This window comes from Lepeophtheirus salmonis, chromosome 4 (genome assembly GCF_016086655.4).
Source record: "Lepeophtheirus salmonis chromosome 4, UVic_Lsal_1.4, whole genome shotgun sequence".
Classification (NCBI taxonomy): Eukaryota; Metazoa; Arthropoda; class Copepoda; order Siphonostomatoida; family Caligidae; genus Lepeophtheirus; species Lepeophtheirus salmonis.
This window is the reverse complement of record NC_052134.2, coordinates 31226174-31235032: the sequence shown is the minus strand read 5'-3', so window position 1 is coordinate 31235032 and position 8859 is coordinate 31226174.

Here is an 8859-nt window from a genome sequence, read left to right as displayed (position 1 = left end):
GTATTTAATCTAGTGTATGTGATGGACACGTTAAATTATTTGAATCTACTTTAGTTTCGAACCACATTTGGAAGTAAAAATTCACAATAAAATAGACTATAACGGGCAACTTTTTTGTATTATCTACAGCCAACCCATCCTTTGAGATGTAGAGTTGTACGAAACGATTTGACGTTATGAGCCATATTTCATGTGAAACTACGAGGATTTTCATTTTAAGAAGTTATTCATCCGTTATTTGTAAGATAATGATTTTTTTGTATATTTTGCTATATATAAATAAAACCAGAAATATGAGGAGATTTTTTTTTCTACAACAGTTACACAATAATACGGGTCATCAATATATTAGTTATTTTATCATGAAATAAGAACCCTGTGAGTATTTCTTACTAGAGTCAATATATCTAATAATTTTTTAATTGACCACGTACAAAATTTGTCTAATGAATTCTAATGTCCCGACTCACACGGCTCCGTGGATTCAGCCTATTTAAGATATAATAGAATATAGTAAAATGTAGTTCTGTATCGTCTTTACTGCTTTCTTTTCTAAAACAAGGGATACAGGAACAAATAGAAAGAAGGCTACATCTCTCAATCTTATAGTTTAGGATTATCTTAAAATAATGTAAAATATAATTTACATCAGTTTAAAATAATTTTGTCAATTTTCCTCCATCAATTCTTGTCTAACATCATCATTAATATAAATAAACAAACAGGACAACGATTCGAATGAAAGAAGTGTGATTCTCTTCCACGTTATCAATTATTAATTTGGCATGATGGATTTAAAAAAAGATATCTTGTGGTCAGGAACAAGTAAGATATCAGGCATTTGTGATTTTCACATCATTATGATCCAGGTTATGTCAAAAGAAGAGGCGGATGGCTGTGGAGAGGCAAATCACTTAGAGTGTTGGATGAGGCATTGAAATGTCGGATCGTGAGAGAGAACGATGAAATGAGAGACGTAAAATACCTTCAAACATTCCAAACATATGTATGCATTTTGGAGAACATAGATATATTCCAAACAAAAAGCCTCCTTATAAGCCCCTCATAAGAAGGCCCAGTTGTCTCCTTGCCATGGTCTCTATAAATAGTAATGTATTTTACATTTTCCTCCCACTGGCTTGGAAGGTCCATTAATTTATTTTCTAAATAATAAATTACATTTGAAGGGGGGGGGGGATTTCTTTAAGTATTTAACTGCAACAAACCAATTTTTTTGACATTGTCAATATTCTCAAAAAGTGAATCCGTTCCCACCCTCCAAACATCAGCTTGTTTGATAATGGATATTTTGTCAAGTATAGCACGTCTATAACAAAAGGTACTCAACCATTTGTTAAAATTAGAAATGAAACGTCTCAATTTTTGGGAAATTACATATGTTTAACACATAAAAAATATTGCTATTTTAGATGTTCAATCTTGGAAAATTTGATTACTTTGGGAAAATATTTTAAAAATGAACCTTTTAACTACTATGGTTTTGTTTTTTTCCGAAGGAAAATTCTTATTATACTCCTTAAGAATTAAATTAACCTTAGTCCTTATTTTCTTCTTAAGAAATAGTAGTTTTGAGACCCAATACGTTTATGGTACGTCTGATCACTCATAGAAATTACCCCTGAAATGATAATTGGCAATATAATGTACACTAATCAAGGAATTAATAAAGAATCTGAGGTATTCTTCTTGATTTTGTTGAAATTTCCGTTTCCCAAAAACAAAAACAAAAATACAACTGGCAAGGTTTGAGCAAAATTGAGTAGTATTTAGAGGGATCTCAACGCCTTCAAAGAATTGAAAATTGTGATTTTTTTATTTTTAAAGGGACTTCTTTCTCGATTATCGTGAAAACAGTTACCGATATAGATTTTTTGTTTAATAATTTTTCAAGATGACTAAATTTTCCCTAGAAAATATTAATGTTGTTCTGAGAATAAAATTATTATAATGGGAATTACAATGAAAAATAATTGAAGAGGAAACTAATACATCAATAATGTAATATTTTTGCATTTTACTTCTACAAAACAAAACTCAATAACTTTTGGTTGTGTTGGTTGTTCTTAATTTGTGATGTAAAATCAGTACCATTTGTTAGTCTTTCATGGGTATTACAAATTTCAAATTCCCCTTTATGAAGCATCATTGCTAATATGGACATCTGGAGTAATTTTGTTTACAATTAAATCAATCTTCGAATTACAATTATTAATTATAGTTGAAGAATGTTTAGTAACAAATAATACTATGCAATACTTTGTAGTTTTCTCAGAAGTTAATTAGCACGGATGCTAATTTGAACAAAGATAGAAAGGATATATATAAATGAATTATTTTTAATAAAGGAAAAGGTAAATAGGATCATAGTTTATTCAATAAAAGTAGTGTAAATATCAAAGTGCAAAGAGAGTCACTATGAAGGAATCAACAAGATCTCTAAGTGAGTTATATCTTAGTGGTCTTTGACTAGAAATAAATTGTCTTCATCACGAATGGCTTTGGGATTTTCCCTATATAATCATTTTGAATTCAAAAGAGTATTCTGGAATCATCAATAATTACAATTAGAGTATTATCAAGCTTTTGGATAAAAAATACCTCTTCTCCCGGGGGTCTACCCTTTAAAAGTTTCTAAAAAAGGTGGCAAATGATACTAATAATGAGTTGGAATTTTTTTAAATTGTGAAATAGCATGTCACACTGTAAATAAATGATAAGAAATTATCCATTTTTTCAACAAAAGCCATCAATTGATTCTTCAAAGAGATGATTATAAAGAATTTATGGATCTCACAATAATATTTTTGGTAGTACTACAAACACTTGGAATTAAATTTATGTTACCCTTTCCAATGCAGCGTGTTCATTGGTTGTTTAAAGTGCTGTTTAATTTAAAAAAAATTGGTTATTAAAGTAGTAGTTTAAATCAACTTTTAAAGAGGAACGAGGATATTTGTATCTTTATAGTGCAAATATATTTGAGAGCATAAATTTCTACATCTAAAGCCTCAGATACTCCATTTAATTATTTGAATTTAATGAAACCACTACATAGCTATTCCGAAATGAATTGTCTGAATTTATGATATTTATGGTAATTCACTTTTTTCTCAGAACAACAAATAATATTTCTCAGGTTATATTAAGTTATCCTCAAAAAAAAAAAAAATGACACCAAAAAACTATATTGTGAACCTTTTTCATGATAATCTAGAAAAAAAAAAAAATGTTTAATTTTCATTTAACTTTGCCAATTCTTACCTTAGACTAAAATATGGTTTTTAAAGTGAGATAATACCATTTAAAGATTTAATAAGCAATATGCATAGTCCTTGTTCACAAAAATATATTTTTAAAATTTGTATACAAATGAGAATCCTTGCCAAATAATGAGCATAATTATTATACAGTTATTGAGCACTATTGTTTCAGCAGCAATTCTTTGTATTTTTAAGCTTTAAAGCAAATTTAAATAAATAAAGCAGCGTGGATTTAGTGAGCATTTATTTTGACCTCTTATGGATTTTAAAACGATTTTTGACAAATAATGTAGCTGCATTTTAATCAGCCATTACCCTCAGTGTAGTTTAGTACAATGAAATTCATAACTATAAAATCATATAAGTATCAACAAGCTACATAATTATATAGGCTTTTTTCTAGGACAACTTTATGAGCCTCGTTCATGAATCGTATTAACTATGTAATGTCGTCAGCTATTTTCTTTTATAACATGTTGCACGTTGTCAGTTTCTTGGGTTGGGACAGTGCTTTGATGAGGTTTCCTCTTGTATGAATGGTTTTCAGTACTTTGACACTCGATACAGGTTTTTTTATCCTTCTTCTCTCAAAATCCATGATTTTCGTCAATCTGTATATAATCTCCTTAACAACAGTATATACAACTTTTTTTTATATACCAGCTGCCACACACTCAGCTTTATAATAAAAAAAGTCGTTTGGTTTGAGCATTGCCACATACATACCCTGACCCGAAGATTTGATTAAATTGAGAAGGCGGACAGGTGACATTGGTGAGTGGATCTCTTTATAACGAAGAGTAAGGTCAATTTTTGAGTGTAAGTTATGAATATCCTGGATGTTTGAATGTCCAGGCTCACAGTAGCGATGAATAATAGATTTGATCTTAATTTTAACTCAAGGCATAGCTCAGAATTTGGTTTCGATTTTGAGCCATGCAAGAATCAGACCAAAGTATGATGTTTTCTGCATGGGGATACTTAGGTAGGATGTTATTTATCAGATGAGTAAGTGCACTTGCTAGATCATTCCCAGCTTGTCAAGAAGGAACAATTGTTCATGGCGTTTTGGTTCCTGGTACCACATCTGTTAGGTTGTAGCAATTTATCTTATACTTATAAAAAGCTAAAGAGAAAACGTTGTGCGGGGTAGAGCAAAAATATTTTTCAAATCAAAGCTGATTAAGTACAAATGTTCATTTCTTTCAATTATTAGAAGATTATTGGAAAAATATAGGTTCCTTCAAAATAGACTCCTTACAATCTTTAATACAAAGTAATTTATCACATTCGGAAATAGAAGATTTATTAGAATATTATCGACGTGAAGTATCAAAGGAAATTGGTGGAGATGATTACATGGAGCTCATAGAGCTATGTATTATATTTTTAGGAGAAGACAATGATTAAATAAAAAATAGACCTCCCGTTGCCATGCACCAAGGTCGTTGGACGGCCAGAGCAATTGTACTCTCTGAAAATATCCTTATTAAGTTACCAGTTTAATATAAATAAATAATATAAAATAGTGTTATTATATATATGTTTATTGATTGTTACAATATACATTGAGCCTTGCTTTCAATAAATTTTAGCAGTTAAAGACTATACAACAATTTATGCTTGTAAAACCATTGAAAGCTAACTAAAAGTTAGATAAAACAATATCAAAAGCTGTTTAGTAATCATTTATGGTATTTAACTGATGAAGCTGCTGCCCTTTTATTCTTCAATGATGATGTTGATCAAGAAGCTAAAGAAAAAATGGTCGTATATGTATATGAATAATGAAAATATCTTGGGGCATGGCAAAATATATGTTGCATCGAATAGAGCATTTGATGGTTCTTGGTTTAGTTCTTGAAACGAGAACAGGTAACAATGAGAGCTTAAAGTCAATTCGATCACTTGAGCGTAGGATGGACCGATAAATTTAAATTCAAATAAAGATTACAAAAAAAGTCATTGTTATAAATTTATTTTAACTCGTTTGACTATTAGCACATCTGTTGTGTAAAACTTTGGTTTGCCTAATTTAAAGTATCTCTAAGTAATTCATTAACGCGTGTTTCAAGCTTGTCATGTTCACCCTAAACTGTAAGTTTGATATTTATTGGATACAAGTTGCTTTTTAAATTAGATAAATGGTGTGACCTTGTTTGATTTTAACTTCAAAGGCAATGCCAGACTTGGAGCTCCCAGATAATTTACAATCTTTTTGATTTAGATATAAAAAAGTTGAAACTAATTTTACATGAATTGGAGTACAATTACGTAGTTTGGAAAAAAGTGTTTATTTAATTGATGATACAAAGGATAAAATAATGCATTTTAAACATCCATATTTAATCAATCTTGGAAATACATACAAAAAAATTCTAAGAAATTAAAGAATATCTATAATTGACGTCGGAACGAGTTCATCAGTAACACAGGGGAACACTCATTTTATAATAAATTCAAGGCAAAAGTAGAATTTATCTTTCAGCGCAGAATCCAAAGCAGATTACAGTTTTTTATCTGGGATTATAGTAATTCGAAACCATTATATTATTCCGTCATTTATTACCCTTAAAAAATCCCCAAATTAAAATTAGGATTAATTAAACTTATGTAAAAGTGTTTTTATGACTTAAATGTGTTTTTATTGATTCTTTATTTAGTTTGAACTCCATATCTTCAATTTTTAGTCTGAAAAATAAGGAAAAATGAACTATTCTTTTGACCCTTATAACTTATTTATAATAGACAGTGGGTAGGAACATCAAGCTTGTATTATAGAAAAATATTCAATATATATAATTTTTTTAAATGTATATTAAAAAAATATTCATATCCAATAAAAATTTTTGTTCCATTTTTAAGTGATCCAATTTTGAAATATTAAAATTATTTACTCATCGTGAATGGATCGCTTTATTGTTTCCATCTTGTTAACTCATTCCCAAGGAAGGAGTTCACTCTACTCCCTCATAAGGTTTTGTAGTTTTCCTCGAATGAATTCTCCTCCTATCGTCTCTCGTGGAATTTGGACATCCCTTGAGACAGATAATCAACCTAGAAGTATGATCCTTTGAGCGCTTCAAACTTTCTTTTACGGTGTATCATGTCATGAAATTGGCATAGCAATCGGAAAAATATGATGATAATGTTGACGGTATACTAGCACACCCCCATAAAAAGCTGTAACTCTGTATTGTGTCCTTTAATCTTCGGTGTAGTCCCTCTGGCGTCCACGATGCCCTCAATCCGACCCTGAAGACTGGGCGAGTCTATTTTATGCATTCTTTGTACAAATCAGCCAGGTGTTCGTTTAAGGTAGCTTTCATGGTCATGATGTTTTCATGCCTATAGTTACAGATCTTGTACTCTACATGCGACCAGAAGGCCTACGCCTTCTGGTTGGAAAGGGTTGGTGTCTGGTGAAGATGGACCCAAATTTATTTTAACCAGAAATTCATTTTATTACTAAGCCCTATTTGAGCAGTTTTGGCAGTGGAGGCTGGAGTGTCGTCTTGTTTGAGGACAACTTTATTATGTGGAAAGTTAGCTCAGACCCACAGAAGCAAGTGAACCTCTAGATTTTATTACCTGCATCAATAAGAGCGCAAATTTTCACGTGAGTGTCACGTTAAGACGTCATTTTCTTGATAACTTATAAAAAGATAAACAAATATAATTTCTACACAGCTTTATGAAATGTTCAACATACCTAACTTTATTTATGTCCGTCTCTGAAAAACTCACCAGAACCTCTCAGTTTGCCAATGACATTGTGCTCAGATTTCAGGCTTCACGTGTTATGTGAAGCTTTCTCCTTGCACTCCAAAAAATTTGGCTTCTAATTATAATAGTCTGGCATTTTCAACATAGTACAAATTATAAATGATAATCATTTATAACTTTGGATTTAAAAAAATAATAATTTATCTTCCTGATTCTATTATATAAAGAATGATGAAATTTCTATATTTGGAATCATTTATGATGTGTTTATGTGTTTGAAAATGAAAAAATAATCCAGTATATTATTATTTATAGGCTGCAATTCTATTTTAAAATTATTATATAGAATGTATACCTTTTTAGTGTTCCTTTAATTTTTAAGATGGAGATGCACTGATTAAGTATAAGTTAACATTACAGTTACTCCATCTGACATAAGAATTGTCTTTAAAGTCCATTTACATAATGTAAATAAACTTATCTAGGAGCGGCATTTTGTTCAACTCAATCGCTTCTAGAAAAAAATATATTTATGTTAACTTCAAAGACATATCCTAGAATTATTGTAATACTATATTGGTTACTTATACTGAATCATAGCATTTCCGTCTGACCACTTATTAAAATAAAAATATTTTAAATTTATTCGGCGCCTATCTATAACTGCTATATTTTAGTACAGATGTTCAGAACTTGTTAATATACTACTTTATTCTCTTCAAATGCTAATACAAGTTCTTTCCTTGGGTGCTTAGCCATAGTAAATTGAAGAAGAAATTTTAGCTTCATATATAAATCTTTATTTACCCATAGTAGTTGTTACGGTTTAAAAGCATTTTTACTGTTATATACTTTTGAAATCATGATCTAAAATAGTAGTTGGAGCTATTAACCTTTGTTCTATTTATAAATTAATTGTTTTTATCAAACAAAAAATGCTATATACAGAATAAGGTATCTCCTAAATCATCTTTCATCTTCCTTTTAAATATATTTTTTCTTTACTAATATGTAAATGAATAAAGGAAAAAATATGCTAGAATTCAGCTTTTTTTTTTACAGAACGTCTTTATTGCCATACATTTTTCTCTGTTTATTTGAAGAGTAAATATTGATTTAAATTCGTATTATACCTCGATAACAATATTTATCTTTTTCATATTAATCAATTGTTAATAGTTAGAATGTTGCCAATGACGGTCCAACAATCTGCCCACTAAAAGTCAAGTGTGTTGACCGTCTTGCAACTGTCATTTTGTGAAAATTATCTTTATTGAGAAGTATTTATTAGTCTAGTTTAGCAGTGGGTATCATTTTTTTCATTATTAAAAAAATTGAAAGATACATATATATATCATTCCGGGTCTATATTTTTTCAAATAATTTTTGTTGTTTTGAACAAGTTTCCACATTAGCCAATACCTGAAGTGAGCAAGAGAAGGAGTCTGGCGAAGAAACGTGTAAATAAAAATGGAATATATTTCCTATTTACATGTATACTACTTACTTTTAACTTCATCTAAAGTTTAAAATTCGAGCAACATCTGCCATAACTTGTATTTATCATTTTTTTTTAATACAAAATAATGCACACAGAGAATAATATTTTAGTTTATTTTTACACTAGGATAGGTTACTTGTAAGTCATATGCATACTAATTATAATATGATTACCTGTACCGGGGGTTAACTTAAAATTTATGCAATTGACAATCTTTACATAATTGCGTCATATCTATATTATAAACAACGATATATTGTACTTATATTCTATCCACCGGATAATATTAAAATATTCATTGCTGCTACCTTGTACGAGGGTCGGTTGAAAAGTCCATATAAAGTACGAGAA